This window comes from Elephantulus edwardii, unplaced genomic scaffold, assembly GCF_000299155.1.
Source record: "Elephantulus edwardii isolate Elephantulus edwardi_28Jun2011 unplaced genomic scaffold, EleEdw1.0 scaffold00078, whole genome shotgun sequence".
Classification (NCBI taxonomy): Eukaryota; Metazoa; Chordata; class Mammalia; order Macroscelidea; family Macroscelididae; genus Elephantulus; species Elephantulus edwardii.
This window is the reverse complement of record NW_006399828.1, coordinates 2,495,405-2,520,213: the sequence shown is the minus strand read 5'-3', so window position 1 is coordinate 2,520,213 and position 24,809 is coordinate 2,495,405.

Sequence of the window (24,809 nt, the reverse complement as noted above, 5' to 3'; positions counted from 1 at the left end):
CCACACAGTCAAATGCCTTTGCATAGTCAATGAAACACAGATATATATCCCTCTGGTATTCCCTACTTTCAGCCAAGATCCATCTAACATCCGCTACAATATCCCTAGTACCACGACCCCTTCTAAGCCCAGCTTGGACTTCTGGCAGTTCTCTGCTGATGTGCTGTTCCAGTCGTTTTCAGACAATTTTCAGTAGAATCTTGCTTGCATGTGAAATCAATGAGATTGATTCTATAGTCTCCACAATCTGTTGGGTCACCCTTCTTTGGAATGGGAACAAATATAGATCTCTTCCAGTCAGTTGGCCCGGCGGTTGTTCTCCAGATTTATTGGCACAACTTAGTGAGCACATCCAGGGCAGCATCATTAGCTGAAATACATCAATTGGTACACCATCTATTCCTGGGGCCTTATTTTTTTGCTGTTTCATTCAAAGCAGCTTGAACTTCTTCCTTCATCACCATAGACTTTTGCTCAAATGTTATTTCATTAAATACTTCTGTATCTGCCAATTCCTTTCAATACAATGACTCAGTATATTCTTTCCATCTTCTTTTAATACTTACTGGATCATTTAATATTCTGCCAAAAGCATCCTCGATTATATGATAGTGTCTTAAAAGATGCCATTTCAAGAAAGGAAGTGTTGAAGAGGTATTTTCAGGCCAGGTGGTAGGGAGCTCAAGTGATATAAGGGTTAGAAGTGTGTTGCAGTACCACAGGCATGGAGTTCAAGTCTCCACAGAAGAAAGACAGGTATTCTTCTCTCATACAATTTACTGCATCTAAAAACTGCTGAGGGTCAATTGTACATAATAACAAAAACGATATGTGGAACTTGAGAAATTAAGCCACCATCCTTCTGCTGGTTTGTTCTACTGTTCCTGTGATGCTGTAAGCACAATTTCTAGTTAGGTTAAGGGTATGGGATGACACCCATTGTTATCAAACACTTTTAGCAGAAAAAAGTTTGGTTTTCTTAGAAAAGCCAGGTGGCTAGAATGTCTAGCTTTTTCAAGGTGAAGTCTCTCTGGATAAGGATGCGTAACAGCTTTGTGAACGTGGGGAATTTGCTCTATGTTTCCTCTTCATGGCTGCTTTCATCGTTGTTGTTAGGTATTGTCAAATTAAGTAGGACTCACAGGGGCCTAAAAACAGTGGATTTGAACCCTTCCCTCTCCTGTGCCATGCTCAGCATCCCTGAAACATGAGCCCACTGCTGAAGCCACTTTGTCAGTCACCTCTCTAGGAGTCTTCCTTTCCTCCACTGACTTCCATCTTACTGAGAATGATGTCCCTTTCCAAGGAATAGCCTTGCCTAGGTAGAATGTCATATTAGCAGCTCTGTACCATTGTACTTGATAGCTCCTTCAGATAACTTAAAGCAGAAGTTGTTAATAAAGTTAAAGGTGGACAGGAAGAAATACCTGATGATGCCCTTATCAGCTGAAGTCTGGGACAGCTATGAAGGGTGTGACTGGGACTTGTAATAAACAACGTGTGGCTGGGTTCCCTCATCTGAACTCTCTTAGAGGGAAGATAATTAACTACAATAGGAATTAAGTGCACCTGAACTAAGCTACAGAATTTTCAATTGTTTTCTATGCATCTGAAAATTGGCCAGTTAATAATGGCAACAGAAGTATTATCGATGCCTTTTAATCTTGATATTGAAAAATAGTTTTAAATTTTATATTGTTGGTGTTAGGTGCCTTTGAATATCCTGTTCCATCCTCACCACCTCTGATACACTAGAGCCCATTGTTGCAGTCACTGTATCAATCCAACTCACTGGAGGTCTTCATTTCTTTAGCTGAACTTCCACCTTTCCAAGTGTGTTATCTCTTTCCAAGAAACAGCCTATCCTAACAACACACTCAAAGGATGGAGGACAAAGCTTTGTCATCCTTGCCTCCACAGAAAACCCTGCCTTTACCTTTCCTAAAATATATCTGTTTGTTCTTTTGGCAGTCCATGAGATATTCAGTACTTTTCTCCAACACCACAGTTCAATAGCATCAACTTTTCTTCTGTCATCCTCATTTATTTTCCAGCTCTCCAGTGCACAGTAAGTGACTGAAAAGACCATGACCTGAATAAATGTACCTTCATCTTTAAACTGAAACCATTGCTCTATAGTATTTTGGAGAAGTCCTTGAAAGTAGATTTTCCAAAAAAATATGTCTCCTGATCTCCTGACTGCTGGTACCACTGCTGTTACTGAACGCAAGAGGGTCTTTCCATAGTCAATTGTCAAAAGGACAGACAGATATTGTAATAACCAAAATACTTTATTGCAGATCTGGGGGAGCTGTGAGAATCATCTCAAAAACTGCTTCTCCCTCTAAGACTAGTCATTGGCTTTTGTACTCGACTTAGATATCACAGTTATTATTAAACAAATAGCTTGAAATATAGTTTACATATATGACTTAGAAAAAGATCTTCAAAGAGAAAGGCTAATTCAATTACATGTAAATAAGAAAAATATCTTCAAAGAGGTAAATGCTAATCCAGAAAAGAATTACATATCTATCTATCTATCATCTATCTATCTATCTATCTATCTATCTATCTATCTATCAATACATATCATTGGGAAAAAAAGTTTCAAGGAGATAAATATTAATCCAAGAAAGATGGATTTCCTTTCCTGGTCAGGACAGTTTAAAGTATTTTACATGACTAAAAAAAGAAAAATAGAATTTTACAGCAAAGTAACCAGTTTTACAAACTGGAGGCAACTGATGATAGTTTTACAATTATACTAACTTACAGATTTGAATAATACTAAATTTATTAACATCACTCTAGCACTGCTGATATTGTTAAATATCCCGTGGACTGGCAAAAGAACAAATATGTCTGTCCTAGAGGTGATGGGGTAGTATTAATGATTTCAGAATTCACTTCACCAAAGAAGACATTCAGATGGCCAAAAAGCACATGAAGAAAAGTTCAAAATCCCTAGCTCTAAGAGAGATGCAAATCAAAACAACTATGAGAAATCATCTCACACCAGAAGAATAGCAAAATTTAACAGAATAGCAAGCAACAAATGCTGGCGAGGTTGTAGAGAAATTGGAACCCTTATTCACTGTTGGTGGAAGTGTAAAATTGTGCAACCACTGTGGAAGGCAGTGTGGTGCTTTCTCCAAAAGTTGCAAATAGATATACCATTTGACTCAGCAATTCTACTGGGAATATAAAGAGACCATACCTGACATCCAAGCAGATATACGCACACCCATGTTTATCACGGCTTTGTTCCCAATAGCAAGGAGTTGGAAACAACCTAAGTGCCTGTCAACAAACGAATGGTTAGAGAAGCTGTGGTATATTCACACAATGAAATAATATTCTGCATTGAAAAACAGGAATTCATGCAATATTATTCAAAATGGGTGACCCTGGTGGACATTATGTTGAGTAAAATATCTCAGTCACAAAAGGACAGATACTGCATAGTGCCACTATTATAAAACAAGACGGACATCAGGGTTGGGGAGAGACTCAGAAAGATGAGATAAATAATGTATACTGCATTGAAACAGATGAGGGAGATAACTGTTTAAAAGGGATATGTGATTAGGTACTACTGTCATGACAGGATTCCAGAACGAAGGCTGCATAGTGGAGTGAACCTCAAGGCAGGGATTGTAAAATAATGAAAGAATTTTTCTTTTGCCTTTCAAAGAGAAGAGTGTACTGGGGGGGAGGGGTGCGCAGGGAGAAAAGTACAACTATGAATGAATGGAAATCCAAAGTTGCTGTAAGTTTTCATTAAAATTCGTAATAATAAAAAATTTTAGAAAGAAAATAAACCCAAATATAGCCCTATGAAAGAACAATTCTGAAAAATGCAAAGACTTAATAGCAACAATAAAAATAGCAAGAATACGTACAAAACAGTAAATGACGTAAAAATAATTTCAGAATTCTATCTACCATCTTATCTGTTATAAAACTAAAACTGACATCAGTTTTCTTCAGCCTACAAAACCGGTTACTTTGCCACAGAATTCTTAATTTTCTTTCGTTAGTCCTGTAGTTTATGTAGTCTATTTACTAGGAGAGGAAACACATCTTTCCTAGAACAGCACTTGCTTCTATAAAGCTGTTTTTTCATGTCATGTAAATTGTATGTTAATCTGCCTGTTTGCCAGGAGGGCAGATGTGCCTTCCCTGAGTTAGGACTTGTTTTTCTCACTCACATGTTATTAGTTTATAGGTTGCCTGTTTACTAGTATTTATATGTGAATTGGGTTTTTTTTCCAAATGTAGAAATTCTTTAATTTTACTAACAAAAGTGTGTTGTTAAGTGAGTTGGTGTCTTACCCTGGTATAAAAGCCTAACGACCACTCCTAGACTAGGGAGAGGTTTTTGAAGGGAAGTTGCTATCCTCCCAGATCTTTAATAAAGTGCATATGGATATTGCAATCTATCTGTCTTATTGAAAATTGACTACGGAAAGAATCCCTTGCATTCAGTAACAAAGGAAGTGCAACCATAGTGCTCTTTAGAATCAAGGATGGTGAAACTTCACCTCACATACTTTGGGCACATTGTTAGTAAGAGCCAGTCCTTGGAAGATGATGTCATGATGAGAATAGCTAAGTGTTAGAAAGAGAAAGAGACTCTCAGGAAGGTAGACTGACAGTGACAATGTCCATGAGCATATCAGTGATGGTGAGGATGGGTCAGCATAGAGTAAGGCTTGGCTCTGTTGTTTGTCTAAGGTTGCCGAGGAAGGACAGAGCCCAATGCAGGCCAAGAAAGATAGTTTACTGAGGAAAAACTGCCGGGCTGGCTCTCAAGCAGAAGACCAGCCCCCACTAAGAGTTAGAGGGGGGTTTTATACTTTTTTATAAGGGATTTGGGGAAAGGAATTCTTACAGGTGCTTTCTTCAAGATAGGGATGTACGCTGGGTTTTCAGATAATTATTCCTGGGAAAAAAGCAGGTAGGGTAGTAGTTTCACAGAGAGAAAAAGCACAGCTGCTCTTTCCTGTGATTGGATTCTCTCAGTAGCTATTCTGGGAGAGGAAGGAAAGGACTCTGCAGTCCTAATAGTTTGCAAGGTTCATATGAATACTGATTGACTTGTGGTTGTTGTTGTTGTTGTTCTTTCAATTGCCAATAAGGCAGACAGATTGCAATATTTAGAGCACTTTATTTTAGATCTGAGAAAGCAGTGAGATTCTTCTCAAAAACTGCTTCCTCATCTAAAAGAAGCCAAAGACTTCTATATTTGGGTTAGATGTTACAATTATTTGTAAACAAACAACTTGTGGTATAGTTTAGGAAAGACATCTTGAAAGAGATAAATACTTATCCAGATACATATAACTCAAGAAAAACATCTTCAAGGAGATAAATGCTAATTTAATTAGATAGAACTACGAAATACATCTTCAAAGAGGTGAGTGCTAATCTAGAAAAGAATTAAATACAATTGAGTAAAACAAGTTTTTAATTAATTTTAATGAAAGTTTACAGAGACTTAGGGTTTCCAGTCATTCATTGTTGCACTTTACTCCCTGTCCACCCCATCTCCCCCATTTCACTCTTCTTGAAAAATAAAAGAAAAACTCTTTTATTGTTATGCAATCCCTCCCCTCAAGTCCACTCTGCTGTGCAGCCTTCCTTCTTGACTCCTGTCATGACAATAATACTCAATCATATATCCCTTTTAAACAGTTCTCTCCCTCATCTGTTTCAGTGCAGTGTACATCATTCCTCCCCTCCTTCTCTGTATTCCCTCAACCCCAATGTCAGTCCCATTTTACAACAGTGGCCCTATGCAATATTTGTCCTTTTGTGACTAAGATATTTCACTCAGCATAATGTCCTCCAGGTTCATGGGCACTTGGGTTGTTTCCAGCTCTTTGCTATTGTGAACAAAGCCACAATAAACATAGGTGTGAGTAAAACAGTTTCAAAGAAGTATGTACTAATCTAGGAACGATGCATTTTCTTTCCTAGTAAACAAGCAGTTTAAATTACTTTACATGACTAAAGAAAGGAAAAAATAGAGTTCTAGGGCAAACAATGAGTTTTACAGGCTAGAGGCAACTGATGACAGTTTTACAACTACACCTTATATTTGAATGGTCTCCAATTCATCGATACTGTCCCTTCAGAACCAACATATAGCTGACCTTCCAGTGGGTTGTCAAAACTAGTTACTCACATGAGAAGAGATCACCTATCCTTCTCACCCAGAGCAGCTGGTGAATTCGAACTACATGCCTTTTGGATTGGGATATAGTTTTTTTATCATTGGGCCACCAGAGATATCAAGGCTCTTCTCAAACATCGCAACTCAAAGGCATGAATTCTCCTTCTTTTATCTTTATTCATTGCACTTTAGTCTTAAAATTGACTTCATTGCTTCTCAGTACTTTGCAGAAGTTCTTGACAGCAGCCTGCACCAATGAAATATGTCTTTTGATCTCTTGGCTGCTACCTCCAAGGTTGTTGATTATGGAGCTAAGCAAGATGAAGCTGTTGACAATTTCAATCTTTTCTCTATGAATCATGATGCTGCCTATTAGCAGGGTAGTGAGATTTTTTTTTTTACCTCCCCTTCTGAGAATTTTTGTTTTACTTTTTTTTTAATTTTATACTGGTTTATTTACAAGGTTGGAATACATTGTAATCCATATTGAATGCTGTTGTCTGAATAGAACAAGGTAACAACACTACATGGTTTAAAAACAGTTAGGGTGTAAGGCTGTATGTACCCTTTTCCTATACCTATTCAATCTTTATAGTGAGCAAATCATTCAAGAAACTGAATTTTGTGATAAAAAATATGGCATAACAAAAGGAGGAAGATTTATTAACAGCCCGTGTTATGCAGATGGCACGATTCTACTTGCTGAAATGGAGGAGTAGTTGAAATGCTTGCTGTAGAAGATCAAGGACTATAGTCATACATATACAGAAGCTCTGGTGACCTAGTGGTAAGAAGCTGTGCTGCAGTCCTAAAGGCACACAGTTCATCTACTCTACAGGAGAAGGATGTGCAATTTCTTCCCATTTGAGTAACTGCCTGTAAAAACCCACTGGAAGGTCAGCTATGGGTTGACCAACTTTAAGGTAAACAAAAATGATAGAATAGATAGATAGATAGATAGATAGATAGATAGATAGATAGATAGATAGATAGATAGATAGAGATAGACAGACAGACAGTCAATACTCCTGGCACCAGCAGCCAGGAAATCAAAACATGGGTTACACTGGTCCTCCCAGAGTACTGAAAAGCAATGATGTCGAAAAGCAATGATGTCAGCCCAGAGTCTATGGTGTGCCTGATCTAGAACTTGGTCTTTGTAATTATTTGCGATACATCAGACATCAGGACAATGACTAAGCATGCCACTGAATTATATGCTAGAGAATGGACTTCCAAGAGAACAAACAGATCTGTCCTGGAGAGGGAAAAATGAGGCTGCTTCTTGGAGGCAAGTTTTGTCTGACATACTTTGTGCATGTTGAAAGGACGGACCAGTCCTTGGAGAAGGACATCATGCTTGGAGGGTGGAGAGACAGCAACTTGCTTCAATAACTGGGATATCGCAGGTAGGTGTATCAGAGATGATGAAATTGGCTCAAGATAGAGCTGGGATCAGAGCTGTTGTACATAAGGTCACTATGGCTTGGCATCAAGTCGGTGGCACATAACAACAACAACATATATTGAAGTAGCAAATGATCAAGGACCTATGAAAATGAAGAAGTTCAAAGTGCCCTGAAGATATTCACAAAATATAAGGCCCTAGAAATTAACATAATACTGAGTGATATGGTTCAGCAAAACAGATATAAACCTGGACAAGATCAATAATCTATGACAAGAAAATAAAAAGACCTATACCTGACCAATTGACTGGAAGAAATCCATGTTTGTTCTCATCCTCCCATAAACGGTGGCCCAAAAGAGTTTAGAAGGTATTAAACAATATTGTTAATATTACATGCAAATAGTATCTTGCTAAAGATTATTCTAAATAGCTGGAGCAGTAAATAGACATGGGGAGGCACAAAGTCAAGATGGATATAAAAGACACCATGACATAAGTGGTATAATTTTTATTAATATCAGAGTGATTTTGGTTAAAAGTAGAGAACACAAGAATGTTGTATTGGGTTTTACTTACTGTATAAAGACATTTGGCACACTATGGATAGAATAGAGAGGAATTAAAATCCCAGAACACTTATGTGTGCTCATGTGAAAAACGTGTGTGTGTGTGTGAGTGTGTGTGTGTGTGCGCGCATACACACACAGTGCTGTCAAGTCAGAAATAATCGAAAGCTGACCCTCTGGAAGGCTTTCATAGGCAGTTAACCACACATCTTTCTCTTGTGAAATCTATATCATCTCTCTCTCTCTCTCTCTCATCTCTATCCCTATCTCTATCTCAAATCTCTTTATCTCTGTCTCTTATCATCTATCTATATGTCTGTTTATTTCTCTGTCAATCTATCATCTATCATGCATCTATCTCTTGAGAGATATACACACACATATGTATATATAAGAATCTGTGCCTAAAGAGACCAAAGCAACAATGTATGGCTTAAAACCATGGGGGGGAAAAAAAAGGAACGGGGTATGTCTCCCTCTATGCCTTTGCAATCTCTTCCTCTATTGAAAAACAAAATCAAACCTCAAGTTGCAAACCTCAAGTTGCAATACTTAGGAATATTAGGACAAAACCTTAAATGATTCTGCAAACATGAAAAGAAGATGGAGAGAATATACAGTCAGTATCCCAGAAAGAACTGGCTAGTGCTAAATATTTTAGGAAGTACAATATGCTCAAGAGCCATTAATAATGATGGAAGAAATTCAAGCTGCATTGAGGCACTGGTCAAAAATAAGTCCCCAAGAATAGATAAAATGTTGTTGTTGTTATCTGCTGTCATGTTACTTGGGACTCATAGTGACCCTATATACAACAGCCCTAAAACCTGTTCTATCCTGTGCCAACTTTACTGTCTCTGACACACCTACTCTTATTACCCCAGTCACTGTATCAATCCATCTCATCGATGGTCTCCCTCTATTTCTCCATCCCTCCACATTTCCAAGCATGATGTCCCTCTCCAAGGACCAGTCCCTCCTTGCAACATGCCCAAAGTATGTCAGATGAAGCCTCAGAATCCTTGCCTCCAAGAAGCAGCATGGTTTCACCCTTTCCAGGATGAATTAGTTTGTTCTCCTAGCAGTCCATGGTATATTCAACACTCTTCTCCAGCACCACAACTCAAAGGTATCAATTCTCCTTCTATCATCCCTAATCACTGTCCAGCTTTCTGATGCATAGCAAACATTGTGAAGACTATGGCCTGGATCAAACACACCTTAGTTGAAAGACTGGTATGGCTCTGCAATGCTCTGGAGAAGTCCCTGGTAGCAAACTTTCCCAGTGCAATTTGTCTTTTGATTTTCTGGCTGCTGGTACCAAGAGTGTTAATTGTGGAGCCAAGGAAACTTAAGCTGTCAATGATCTCAATCTCTTCATCATCCATCATGATGTTGCCAATCGCCCCAGTGGTGAGAGTCTTTGTTTTCTTGATGTTGAACTTCAGTCTAGATTGAAGGCTGCAGTCCTTCAACTTCTGCAGCAAGTACCTCAGGTCCTTCTCCCTTTCAGCAAGCAGGGTTATGTCTTCTGAATAATGCAAGTTATTGATGAGTCTTCCTCCAATCCTGATGCTCCACTCCTCCTCACTGAGCCCAGCCTTCTGGATGATCTGTCCTGCATATAGATTGAAAAGGTACACCCTTCACAATTTTGAACCTTACAGTGTTCCCTTGCTCTGTCTGATGACTGCCTCCTGGTCCAAGTATAGTATTCACATAAACATGATCAAGTGTTCTGGGATTCCCATTCTTAGAGTTAGCCACAGTTTGTCGTGTCCACATAGGCAAATACCTTCGGTAGTAAATGAAACACAGATAGATATTCCTTTGGTACTCTCTGCTTCCAGTCAAGATCTATAATCTTCTAAACCCAGCCTGCACATCTTGCAGTGTTCTGTTGATGTACTGATGTACTCTTCCGATCATTTTTTTATAATTTTCTGTAGAATCTTTGATGCATGTTATATTAATGATATTGTTCAAAAACTTCTCCACTCTGTCAGGTCACCTTCCTTTGGAATAAGAATATGGATCTCTTCAGTCAGTTGGCCATGTGGCTGTCTTCTAGATATCTTGGTACAACCTGGTGAGCACATCCAGTGCTGTTTATTGAAATATATCAATTGGTGTGCCATAAATTCCTGGGGTCTTGTTTTTTGACAGTTCTTTCTCAGCACCTGGAACTTTTTCCTTCATAACCACAGGCTTTTGCTCATAATTTGTTCATGAAATTCTTTTGTGTTAGCCAATTGCGTTTTGTATAGTGACTTGTCCTATTTATTGTCCTGCTCTCCAATGCGTAGCAAGTAATTACAAAGAATATAGCATCAGGGTTGGAGAAAGACTCATCAATAACCTTTTTTTTTATGCCAATGACAAAATCTTGCTTGCTAAAGAAAGGACTCCAGGAACTTGATCCTGAAGGTCAAACACTGGAACCTTCAATATGGATTAAATCTCAACATCAAGAAAACTAAGATCCACACAATTGGACTGATAAGGAGCATTGTGATAGACAGAGAAAGGATTTAGATTGTCAACAACTTCATCATACTTGGATCCACAATTAATATAGTCGGTACTAGCAGTCAGAAGATCAGGAGAAGAACTGCACTGGGAAAGTCTGTAGTCAGGAACCTCTCCAAATTACTGAGGCACAATAACATCAGTTTGAAGACTAAGGTGTGTCTGATTCAGGCAATGGTCTTTTCAGTCACTTGCTACGTAACTGAGAGCTGGAAACAAACTAAGGATGTCTGGAGTAGAATTGATACCTTTCAACTGTGGTGTTGGAGAACAATTTGAAGGTCCTATGGATTGCCAAAAGAACAAACAGATAGGTCTTGGAGAAGGTGTAGCTGGAGTGCTCCTTGGGGAAGAATATGGTGGTGCTTTGTCTCACAAACTTTTGGCATGTTGCTAGGAAAGGTTCTTCCTTGGAGAGATATCATGCTTGGGAAGGTGGAGGGGCAGTGAAAGAGTGGAAGACCCTTGACCAAGCGTGTTGATACAGTGACTGCAGCAGTGGGCTTGAGTGTGTTAGAAATTGTGAGGATGGCACAGGATAGGACAGGGCTGAGTTTGGTTGTTCATGTTTGCTGTGAGTTGTATTCGACAGTACTCAACAACAATATCTGTATGCCGAGCAATCATTTCAGAAGCTGACCTACATGAAGCAGAATGTTGCATAAGGTTTAGAGGAAGATTCATCAACAAACTATATTATGCAGAAAATAGAAACTTGCTTACATAAAGTGAAGTAAACTTGAAGCACTTATTGCAGTAGATCAGACTTGAGCCTTTATTATGGGTTATATCTCAACAAGAAAACAAAAATCTTTACCACTAGACTAATAAGCAATAACATGATAGATGGAGAAAAGATTGAAGATATCAACAATTTCATTTTAGGTGGATCCACAGTCAACACCCACAACATAATAATCTAGAATCAGCAAGTAGCCAGCAGTGACCAGTCCTTGGAGAAGGACATTGTAGTTGGAAGCGTGGAGGGACAGTGCAAGGTTCAGAGCTACTGTACATAGGGCTATAGGTCACAGGTGACTCAATTGCATATAATAACAGCAACAATGTTGGAGATAGTGAGGATGGCCCAGGATAGGCCAGAGTTCAGAGCTATGATATACAGGGTCGCTGTGAGTCACAGGTGACACAATGGAATATAATAACAACTACAACAACATATATATGGATAGATATAGAGCTGATAGAAATAGAGATAGAAATATATAGAGATTATTGAAAGAGTCACTGATATATTTATTATCATAAACAATAAAGCTAGATAGAGACATTTTAAATCTTATGTGTCAATATGTATTTGTGTAGGCAACTACAAGCTGTTTGTCCAAGTTGATAGCAGTAAGTATTTATATATTAAACAAGATTAATTATTATTCCAAGCAACATAGGACTTCCTATTCTTTTCCTTCTGAAATATTTCATACTTCCACTACTTTTATATAGAAAAAAATCAATTTGCAGATAATATCCAAAACGTCATTGACTATTCTATTGTTATTATTGTCAATTATATTTAGGAGGAAAACTGCTAGAAAGGTAAGAGAGGAAAAAAGAATTTCATTAGTGAAGTTCCCAGAAGTCAAAGTCCTTTCCTGGCCCTTGCCAATTTAGTTAACCTACAAAATTGGTAACTTTGCTGGGAAGCATCTGTGATGGCTTGTTATTTGAAAATTATTTTTTGTATGACACTGAGACTTTTATACAGCTATAACTCAAAAACATTAAGAGTATGTTGTCACCACTTAAAGGGATCACAGTACAAATCCTGGGCAGAGTGGATAATAATTTTGGATCAAAACTATAAAGATAAATTTAGCCAAGACTATTGGTTCTATAGAGACTAATTAAATTGCTAAAACCATGACCCTTTAAGGTGAGAACAGAAAGATTTCCAAGGTTCAATTTTCATTCAAACAAAATGGCATATAAGGTAAAAAATAACACAAAGGAGGCACTCACTCTAAATCAACCACATAAGATCACAAAGGCAGCATTTGCAAAACTATAAAGTTAAAATATAGGAATGGAAAAGACTAATAGAAAGTAAGACCATAGGGAAGAAACAGGAAGAATGTAGTTAGATTGTAATTGTTCTAATTAATGTTAGAAAACAAGGTATTCATGAATGGTTTCATGAAAAACCAATTTGTTTTACTCAAATCTCAATAAAAGGAGGAAAAAATAGAGAGAATGTGATTATTTCCATTTGTTATAACTCGTTTGTCACTCATAGTTCTTACCATTTCAATCTGGATGCTTACTGGAAATCTTTAAATATGTGTTTCTGAGTATATCTTTATAAAAAAACTTAGAAATGACTCTACTACCTTTCTTCATGATAAAGAATGAAAAATATGTGACATAAGACATTCTCTACAAAATGAAATGCCTACACCATTCTTTGTTTAAAGACTCTGCTTAGTATGTCTTAAAGGTAACCTTTAAGACAACCTTCTTATTCTCTGTCATTTTAAAAAAAAAAATAATATAGGATTCATCTTTTAACATTTTCACCTTAAAACAAAAAGACTGTTCTTTGTGAAAAAGTCTTTCTTAGTTGATAGAAATGTAATTTTAGTTTATCTACACTGACATTTGAATTTGTATGCATTCATTAAACATTCAGATTGTATAAATAATGCCATCTGTATTTTAACAAAGGAAGCTTTCATGGTTGAATAACTTCTTCACTAGGCATTATGACAGCTATAGAGAATTAGAAATTTTCACTTAAAATCTACCATCTGAAAATATGTGCTTTTTAAAAAAACCCCAAATATAAAACAATTTTAAAAAGTATTGTTTTTAAATGTTTTTGGGAACATTTATTTAAAATATACACTATGTTTTAAAAGTTCTCTAGAACAGGTCAATTAAAAATAATTTGTCCTTAAATAAAATGCTTAATGTTTTTGAAACTTCTAATACCTGTAGTCTCTGTTTTCTTAGACTAAATTTATGCACTGATGCAACCCTTGTCCTCTTATGCTCTTCGTGACAAAGTCCTGAATTTGTGTTTCTACAATAATGCATGGTACAGTTCTCCTGACCTTTTCCTCTGCAGTTCTTTGACTAGCATGTATAATCTACTTTTTTCTTGACCAGTGACTATCAGACATGTTTCCTACTGCCTCTGGTCAATGCTGTGCCCATAGAAGGCAAAGGTCAGGTGAAAACTAAAACTAGATCTTACCTAATCAGAACCAGGAAATAGATATCATTGCCTTATTAGGGTGGACATAAGCATTTCACTGTCCTTACATAGGTAATAAAGACGTAAAGACGTTTCCTGAAGCAACTCAATTAGTATTTTAGACTTGTGAGAAACTGGTCATGCAACCAATGATGTCAGGAAAAGGTACCAGAGTATGAATTGCTCACCAGATTTTGAACTTCCTGCAACATTATCGCATTGGTTCAGACTCAAGCCTTAAAGCATTTTCAAAGGAACTAGCCAGCTCTGCTCAGAACTCTAATAGCCCAGAGGCACAAAGTCCTCTTTTCTTGCCTTTTAAGGAAAAAGTGACATGTTTCTTTCTATGAAATTTGTCTTTGCTAATAAAACTACTTTTATTTTCACACTCACTCCTGCATCCTTATTTTTCTCTCAGCAAGCCGAATCTCCTGTTGGGCTTGCTTGCTGTAACAAAGGCTTGGCCCATGTCAAGACTATTTCGGTATATTGTGTTCCTCCTATAGCTCAAGCAGCATCCCCTGTAATTTCTACCTGGTTTAATTCATTAGCTCAGTAAGGAAGACCAAAGAAAGCCAGGGCATCAACCCCATGGTAACAGGGACAACCTTCTCCTCTTCTGGTTTCTGTTTAGGGAGAAGAGAGAGGAGTTAGAAGGGAATAAGGGGAGGTGGAATTAGAGAAGAGGAATGTGGCCCAGTTTAACTAGGATTAGTAGACAAAGGCAGAGCATCAGACAAGCATTTGTTAAGGGATCTCTTGCTTGGAAGGGTAGAGGCTCAGTGAAGCAGAAAAAGACCCTCATCAATCTGAATTGATACAATCACTGCAACAATGGGTTCAGTGGGTGTCAGAGATAGTGAGGGTAAGATAGGAGAGGACAGAATTCAAATATGTTGTTCATAGGGTCACTATGAGTTGTACTTGACAACACCTAACAACAGCAAAGAAATAATAAAAAGAATGCAAGAACAAGGGGAAAAAAATTAGGGAGAAGTACCAAGAGACTGCAAAAGGAGTGGAGTGATAAGTATTGAAGAAAGTTGAACTAGAATATTCCTTGGAGGAAAAGCTGATGAAGCTTCCCTTCATGCTTTTTGGGCATGTTATTGTTGTTGTTATTGTTAGATGCCATCAAGTTGAATATGACTCATAGTGACCCTATGAACAAAAGATCTGTCCTGTCCTGCACCATCCTCACACTTACTGACACTCAAGAGCCCTTTGCAGCAGTCACTGTGACAGTCCACCCGGTTGAGGGTCTTCAGGAGAGGCTATTCCTGGGAAAAAGATATCTTGCTTAGAAGGGTGGAGTCAGTGAAGGAGAGGAAGACCCTCAAAGGGATAGATTGATACAGTATCTGTGGCAATGGACTTAAATGTGTCAGAGATGATAATTGTGCAGGATAACGACTACATATTTATTATTTATGCGGTCACTATGAGCCATATACAACTTGATGACCAAAGGAAATTGTGCTATATAAGGGAAAAAGAAATTGTGGGCACTCTGAAAAGTCTATGAACTTTGATAAATGTCCATAATTATAGAGGGGCTTCAGGTCTTTTGTTTATAGGGTCTCTATGAATCACCCTTGACTCAAAGGCAATCAACAACCGCAACAACTCCCAAGAGAGAAAGCCCCTTAAGGTTTGTATTTACTGAGGGGCCTGGAAAACTAACCTGGAGACAGACTAAATACGTTGTTTTTGTTGTTTGTGCCCTTAAGTCAGGACTGATTTATAGCTGACCCTCCAGTTGACATTCAAAGACTGTAATCACATGGGAGGAAATTTCCCATCCTTTTCTCTAAGAACAGTTGATGCATTCCAACAACCTGCATTTGGGATCATAAAGCAATTTCTTACTCACTAGAGTTCTCTTAAGAAAAGTTGTGCATCTTTTTTGTTTATTAATTTTAATGAAAGTTTACAGAAACTTAGGGTTTCCATTCACTCATTGTTGTACTTTTCTCCCTGCCCACTACCCACTACCACCCAATTCACTCTTCTCTTTGAAAAGTAAAAGAAAAATTCTTTCATTGTTATACAATACCTCCCCCCAAATCCACTCCACTGTGCAGCCTTCATTCTGGACTCCTGTTATGACAATAATACCTAATCATATATCCCTTTTAAACAGTTCTCTCCCTCATCTGTTTCAATACGATGTACATTATTTATCCCCTTTTTCTCAGTCTTCCCTCAACTCCAATGTCAGTCCCGTTTTACAACAATGGTCATATGCACTATTTGTCCTTTTGCGACTGAAATATTTCACTCAGTATTTTGTCCTCCAGGGTCATCCATTTTGAATAATATTTCATAAGTTCCTCATTTTTCAATGTAACTGAGTATTCATTGTGTGAATATACCACAGCTTCTCTATCCATTCATTTGTTGATGGGCAAAGTTGTGCATCTTTATGCATGGAATCTTTTCCCAAGGGCTGACCTTTCTCATAATACGTCCAGAGTTTGTGCAATGAAATCCCTCAATCTTTGTTTCTAAGGAATACTCTGGCTAAAGTTCTTTCAAGATAGATCTGTTTGTTGTTTTGGTAGTCCATGGTATGTATGTTCAATATTCTTGGCCAATATCACAGTTCAAATACATCAATTCTTCTTGCTATTCATTGTGCAGTTCTCACATGCAAATAAAACAATGGAAAATACCACAGCTTGATTCATGCACACTGTAGTATTTAAACTGACATTCTTTTTCTTTTCTTTAGCACTTTAAAAAGTCCTTATGGAACAATTTTTCCCAGTACAATGTACCATTTGATTTCTTGACTGCTGTCACTATGTATGTTAATTGTGCACAATCCAGTACAATGAAATAATTGACAATTTTAATCTTTTTCCCCATTAATCATGATGTTGCCTACATGTCCGGTGGTAAAGATTTATGTTTTCTTTGAGAGCGATCTCTAGGGACAGCTGTAATCTTTTTTCTTCTTCAGTAAGTGCTTCAAGTCCTCTTCACTTTTAGCACATAGAATTGTATCATCTACATAATGTTGATGAGTTGTTGATGAGTCTTCTTTCAGTTCTGAAGTGTGAAGAAATGGAAGTTAATGAAATGGATATCTAGAAATAAGAACAGTCCAGGCAGTGGGCAAAATTAAAGCAAAGATCCTTAGGAAGGAGCATTACCGTGGTGTGGGAGGAACAGCAAAGTAGAAAAGAAAAAAGAAGGGTTGGAGCAACAGGCACAAAAAAAAGCAGCAAATTGATCAAATGTAACAGTGGGTGTTAGAGAACAGATTGTGAGCATTTTAAGGAATTTACATTTTGTTCTGAATGACATGGGAAACAATAAAAAGGGGTTTGGGCAGAGGAATAGCCTGTCTGAGTTGTGATTGAAAAGAATTACCTTGTTCTGTCTTTCTAAAATTACTACGCACCAATATTTCAGTATGTCTTTAGCTGTAGCAAACCAACATAAATTGGCATTAGCACTAAAATGTTTATTTTTCTCTTGGATGGAGTGGCTAAAGGTAATAGTGCCAAACGTTTCTGTGAACTTTTAGTGTTGAACTCTCATTTGTCTCATTCTCCTGTTATACATTGTGCAGTGGTAATTGTATCAACTGACCTCATTGGCAGGAAGAACTACAACTTTTTCCTCTATCTTACTCCCACTCTCTGTCCTTACTCTATTTTTTTTTTTAGAGAGTGACTATTTCTTCCAGAAGTAATCAATTTAACAAAACTTGTGGCATACCAAACAATAGATTGATTACTTCCTAGCAAATGACTGTACAATTACCATTGCCCTAAAGTTGTCATGTTTGGCAAAACATTACTACCTTCTATCTATATTTAGTTTTAATTGTGTTTAAATATTAATAAATAACATTTGAATATGCAAGCAATAGAGTTTTAGAATCTATGTTTATACATCTCAGAGGTTATTATAACTTTCAAAGGAAACTTTCTAAGATATATAGCTAACAAAGACAGAGAAAAGATTATAACCTAAGTTCTTGATAAAATTCACCCATAATTTTTTTTCCTGTACCAATTGATATCTTGACAATGATCTTGGAAAAGCTCTGGAGTTTGGTTAGAAGGAACTTTGTCTTGATGGGAAATATTATTTTCTAACCGTTACATAAGCTATTTCATATTGACAAGTACAGCTTCTTCTTTTAAGAAGAGTTCATGTCTTCTTCTATGAAAAGTCTTTTCATGTCTTTTGCCCATTTTATAATTGGGTTATCAGTCTTTTTCTTGTGGAAGCACTGCAGGATTTTGTATATTTTTCTTATGAGACCTTTGTCTAAGATATCAATGCCAATTTTTTTTTCTCAGTCAGTAGATTTTCATTTCTGTTTAAAAAATTTTGATTCATACAGGAACTTAATTTTTAGAATATCATTCATCAATGTTACCCTCTTTTGTTCTCTATAATGTGAATTTCAGGTGTATTTACCAGATTTTTTTATACCATAGACTTCTAAATTTGGTCCTGTTTTGTCTCTTATGATCTTTATAGTTTTGGACATTACCCACAGGTAAAACTCAAACTTGAGTTTGACTTTTATGTATGGTGTGAAATGTGGGTCCTTCTTCAGCTTTTGGCAGGTTGCATTCCAGTTTTGCCAGCATCATTTGTTGAAGAGTTTGTCATTTCCTCATTTGATAGGTCTTGTTTCCTTGTCAAACACCAGTTGAGTGTAGGTAGCTGGATTAATTTCTGAATTCTCAATTCTGTTCCTTGGTCTATGTGTCTGTCATTGTACCAGCACCATGCTGTTTTCATTTTTACAACTGAGTATTAGAATTTGAGATCAGGGAGTGCTATTACTCTCCCTTCAATTTTGTTTTTCAGAAGTACTTTGCTATTTGAGGTCTCTATCCTCTCCAAATAAAGTTACAAATTTCCTTTTCTATGAGGAGAAATATTGGGTCAAGATTGGTGGACGATTTATCAAAAATCTGCATTATGCAGATGACACAACCCTGCTCACTGAAACTGAGGAGGAGCTGAAGTACTTGCTGCAGAGGGTCAAGGACTGCAGCCTCCAATATGGATTGAGGCTCAATGTCAAGAAGACAAATATTCTCACCACTGGACCAATTGGCAGAATCAGGATGGATGGTGAAGAGATTGAGATTGTTCACAGCTTTAGTTTGCTTGGCTCCACAGTCAACACTCCTGGCACCAGTAGCCAGGAAATTAAAAGGCACATTGCCATGGGAAAGTCTGCTCTTAGGGACCTCTCCAAAGTACTGAAGAGCAATGGTCTTCACAATCACTTGTTATGCATCAGAGACTTGGACAATGACCAAGGAGGATATAAGCAGAATTGATGCCTTTGAGCTGTGGTGCTGAAGAAGAGTATTGAGAGTACCATGGATTGCTAGGAAAACCAACAGAATCATCCTGGAAAGGGTTAAACTGGGTGGATCCTTGGAGGCAAGGATCCTGAGACTCCATCTAACATACTTTGGACATGTTGTGAGGAGAGTCCGGTCCTTGGAGAAGGACATCATGCTTGGGAGGGTGGAGGGACAGAGCAGGAGGGGAAGGCCCTCAATGAGGCAAATTCATTCAGTGACTGGGACAATCGGGATGGGAGTGTTGGAGACAGTGCGATTGGCACAGGATGGAGCAGAGTTTAGGGCTGTTGTACATAGGGTCACTATGAGTCATAAGCGACTTGATGGCACGTAACAACAACAACATCATCTCTTAAAAAATGAATTTGGTATCTGTATTGAGATTGTGTTAAACATTTAGATTTCTTTTAGTAGGATTGCCATTTTCACTATTTTGAGTTTTCTTATCCATCAACAGGGGGCATTTTTATATTTATTTGGGACATTTACTGTTTCTCACAATAGTATTTTATCGTTTTCTTTGTAAAGGTCTTTTGTGTCTATAGTTAGGTTTATGACCACATATCTCAATTTGTGTTTGGCTATTGTAAAGAATAGTACTTTCTCAATTTCCTTATCTGTGTTTTCTTTGTCACTGTAGAAGAATCCCATTAATTTTTGTATATTGATTTTTTATTCTGCCACTCCACTAAATTGATCTATTAGGTCTACAATTTTTTTAAAATTTTTTCCCCATACCCTATCATAATGTCTGAGTATAGGAATATAGCAACAGTTTTACTGCGTCTTTGCTGACCTATATGCCTCTTATTTCCTTCTCTTCTCATATTGCCTTAGCAACTACTTCTAATACATTATCGAAAAGGAGTAGTCAATGTAGGCTTCCTTGTCTGGTGTCTGTTTGCAAGACAAATACCTTTAGTCTTTCTCTATTGAGGAATATATAGGCTCTTTGTTCTATGTATATACTTTTAACTATGTTGAAGATATTCCCTTCTCTTTCTATTTTGCTGAGTATTTTAATCAAGAAGTTGTATTTGATATTGTCAAAGATCTTTTCTGCATCAAGAAATGCTCAAAGTCACTGGCAATCAGAAAGATGCAAATCAGAACTGCAACAAAATGATTTCTGACCTAAGTAGCAGCAGCAAAGTTTAATAGGACAGCAAGTAATAAATGTTGGTGAGGATGTGGAGAGTTTTGAACTCTCATCACTGTTGGTGGAGTTGTAAAATGGTGCAACCACTCTGGAAGGCATTTTAGTGTTTCCTCAAAAAGCTGAACATAGAAATTTCAAATGACTCAGCTCTTCCACTACTAGGAAAACAGAACTGATACACAAATGGAGATTTATACACCAATGTTCCTAGCAGCATTATTCACTATAGAATGAAAATGCAAATAGATCAAATGTCCATCAAGAAATGAATGAATTGAGCAATTGTGGTATATACATATTATAGAATACTATGCAGCACTCAGAAGGAACAATTTTGAAAAATATAAAATGGCAAACTCTAGAGACCATCATGCTAATTGCACTAACTTCAGTCTCCTAAAGATAAATACTTCATAAGACCATTATTGTAAAAATAAAAAGATAACTAGAAAGATGTCCAAAGGAAGAAGAGAAGGAAAAGGAGTGGAGGGGTTGAGAATGGAGAGGAGGGAAATCATGGGATCACTGAGTTTGGTGGATGTAGGGAGGATGTGAAGGAATTGGGAAAGAACTAGTGGTACCAGAAAGGACAGGGGATAGTGAGCATACATTGATGGTGACTGATTTTATAAAACATAATGTATGGGAATGATTACATAAAACATAATGTGAATGAAGGAATGTGTAAAACACAGTATGAATGAAACACAAAGTATACAAGTAAAACACAATGCATATGAATTTTTTATGTAAATCAGTATAAAATGAAAAAGAAGAAAAAACAACAAAAAAGCAAGAGTTTGTATACAAGGCTAAAAATCACTAGTTAGAAATTTATTGATAAGCAGAATTTTTCATAATGGTCTAATTGGAAATCACAGAACCTATGTTAGTTTAATGAAAATTGGAGTATAATAATGATTTTTTAAAAAGTAAAATGATCTGCTGTCAGAATTCATGGAGCCGATCCAGCCAAACATTATTAAAGTCATTCTATCAGATTGCTTGCAGAGCCAGTTTCATTGTGCCTGAAATACATGCGTACAGGTATCATTTCCACCTAGGCTTCTGCACGGTTCCATATGAAATATCATTGGATCCTGATGGCTCTTTCAACTTTGTTTTGTCTCAACATAGACCCCTGAAAGATGTGTATCTTGTATACAGAGCTAAAACTTGATTCTTCTTAATCTGTAAAGAAGTTGGGAAACTCATTGTCTAGACTACATTACAGAGAATTGGTGTAATTTCTTCATTAAATGTAGAATTCATCAGTGGAAGCATGTGAACTGTCTGGTGTATTTTTTTAAAAAGTTTGAATGTATAACTTTATTTTAATAGAGAATTGTACTCAATTTGATGGTACCTTATAACAAACAACATCTTATTGTATGAGTTTTGGTAATTTATGTTGTTCAAGGAATTGTTCTAGTTCATCCAAATTATCAAATATACAGATAAGAAATTATTCATTCTATTCCTTTGTTATTTTCTAATGTTCAAGGTATTATTAATAATTATCCTTCTTTCTTGTCCAATATTTATAATTTGTTGTTTCTCCTTTTTTCCATTTATTAGCCTGGCTGGACACTTATTAATTTAATTGATCTTTTCAACAAACCAACTTTAGATAGTACTGGTTGTTTTTTTGCCATTACATTCATGTTTTCAACTTTAGTAAATTAATTTTCTTCTGCATGCTTTAAGCTTAAACGTTCTTGTTTTCTGCTTTCCTGCAGTTGATATAAAGTTACTGATTTTAGAACTTCCCTACAAAGATTAGTATTTAATTCTATAAATGTGCCTCCAAACCACTGTTTCTATTAATCATATTTTTATTTATTATAAATATGTTTATATTTCTCTTTAGATTTATTTTGATCACAATTTAGTTGTGACAACAATCAAAAGAAGAATATGATCCAATTTCTAAATATTTGGAGAAATTTTTCAACAGTAGTATCTTTATGCTACTTATTTCAAGCTTAATTTTGTATGCACAATGATGCCCTCTGTCATCACTCTTAACTAATATTGTGTTCAGAGAAATAAGGAAAGGAAATAAAAAGCATCCAATTTGGCAAGGAAGAAGTAATATAATTTCTGTTTGCAGATTATATGATTTTGTACATAAGGGAGCCCAGTGACTGAAACTAAGAGAAGATAGTGACAAAACATAAGATCAACATACAGAATCAGTCATTTACAATAGTGTGTTTGCAGTTGTTGTTAATGGGCCATTAAGTTTACTGTGACTGATATCACCCTTGAACATAGATTGAAGTCTTGCCCTTGCCAGCACCAAAATCATGATCTCTGCCATAGCCACTCTAAATATAAAATACTTAGAAATAAGCTTAATCAGTGACACAAAATAACACAATAAAGTACTACAAAGTACTACTACAAAACCCAAAAATCTACAATGGAAAAAAACCACCATATGATGCTCATGAATAGGGAATATGCTTTCTTGAAGTTGTGGTGTTGAAGCATAGTACTGGCTATCTCAATGACTGCCAAAAGGTCTCTTGAAGGCAAAGGTGGTGAAGCTTCATATCATATATTTCAGGGATAGTGTTAGGAGGAGCTGGTCTTTGGAAAAGAACACATGCTTGGAAAAGTGCTTCAGGTTCTCCTCAGTTTCAGCAAGCAGGTTTGTGTCTTCTACATAAAACAGATTATTGAGAAATCTTTCTCAATCCTGATGTCACATTTCTACTCACAGAGCCTACCCAGCCTCCTCGATAATCTGTTCTGCATATAGGTTGAAAAGGTACACATCCCTGGTGTATACCCTTCCCAATTTTGATAGGACATGCAGTGTTTCCTTGCTCTGTTCTAATGACTGCCTCCTGGTCCAAGTATATAGGTTTCACATAATCACAGTCAAGTCAGCCACAATTTATTATGATCCACAAAGTCAAATTCCTTTGCATAGTCAATGAAACACAAATAGACATTCCTCTGGTACTCCCTGCTTTCAGCCAAGATCCATCTAACATTACCTGTAATATCCCTAGTACCACAGCCTCTTTTAAACCCAGCCTGCACTTCAGGCAGTTCTCTATTGATGTGCTGTTCCAGTTGTTTTTGGATAATCTTCAGCAGAATCTTGTTTGCATGTGAAATGAGACACAAATCAAAACAACAGTAAGATATCCTCTCACCCAGGCAATAACAACAAAATTTAAAAACAAAACACACCAGTAAACAGAAAATACTAAGGAGAGTGTGGGGGGTTTGAAATTGTATTCATTGTTAAGCACGGTCATTGCAGAATTATTCACAATCTCAAACTGGTAGAAATAACATAAGTGCTAGGTATCAGATAAATGGACAATCAAACTGGGGCACACATGCGTAATGGACCACTGAACATAACGAAGCATCACAAATTCAAGTAAGATGAGACCACTATTACAAAAAGTTGACAAAAAGGTTTATGTATAGAAAGAAATATGTTTTCAGTATTACCCTGGATTAGAAGGTAAATAACCAACTAGAGAACAGACAAATAATCAAGGTAAAGGTAACAAAAGCTTGAATAAGGAAAGGAAACAGAATGTTACCAAAGACTAATTAGATTATTGTGAGGTGCACAAGAGTAAATTAAGAAAGGTAAATAATGCTAAATATATAATTATGCACTAATAGAGATAATAAACATCTATGCAAGTGTTTTATTGACTTTGCAAAGGCTTTTGATTGTGTGAATTGTAGCAATTTATGGCTAACATTTAGAAGAATGGGAAACCCAGAACACTTAATTGTGATCTTGCAAAACCTGCACCTGGATCAAGAAGCTGTTGTCCAAAAAAAGCAAGGGAACAGCAATGCACGGTTTAGTATCAGAGAAAGTATGTCAGGGATGTATCCCTTATCTATTCGTATTCAATCTGTACGCAGAGTAAATAATTTATGAAGCTGGACTCAGTGAAGAAGATTGTGGCATTAGTATTAGAGGAATACTCATAACCTGCATTATGCAGATGACACAACGTTGTTTGCTGAAAGTGAGGATGTTGTTGTTATATGCTGTCAAATCACCTGCGATTCATAGTGACCCTATGTACAGCAGCCCTAAATCCTGCTCCATCTTGTGCCAACCTTACTGTGTCCAACACACTTATCCCTATTAACCCAGTCACTGAATCAGTCCACCTCATAGAGGGTCTTCCTCTCCTGCGCTGTCCCTCCACTCTCCCAAGCAGAAGTCCTTCTCCAAGGACCGGTCCATCCTTGCAACATATCCAAAGTGTGTTAGGCGAAATCTCAGAATCCTTGCCTCCAAGGAGCAGCCTGCTTTAACCCTCTCTAGGACGAACCTGTTTGTTTCCTTAGCAGTACATGGTATATTCAATACTCTTTTCCAACACCACAGCTCAAAGGCATCAATTC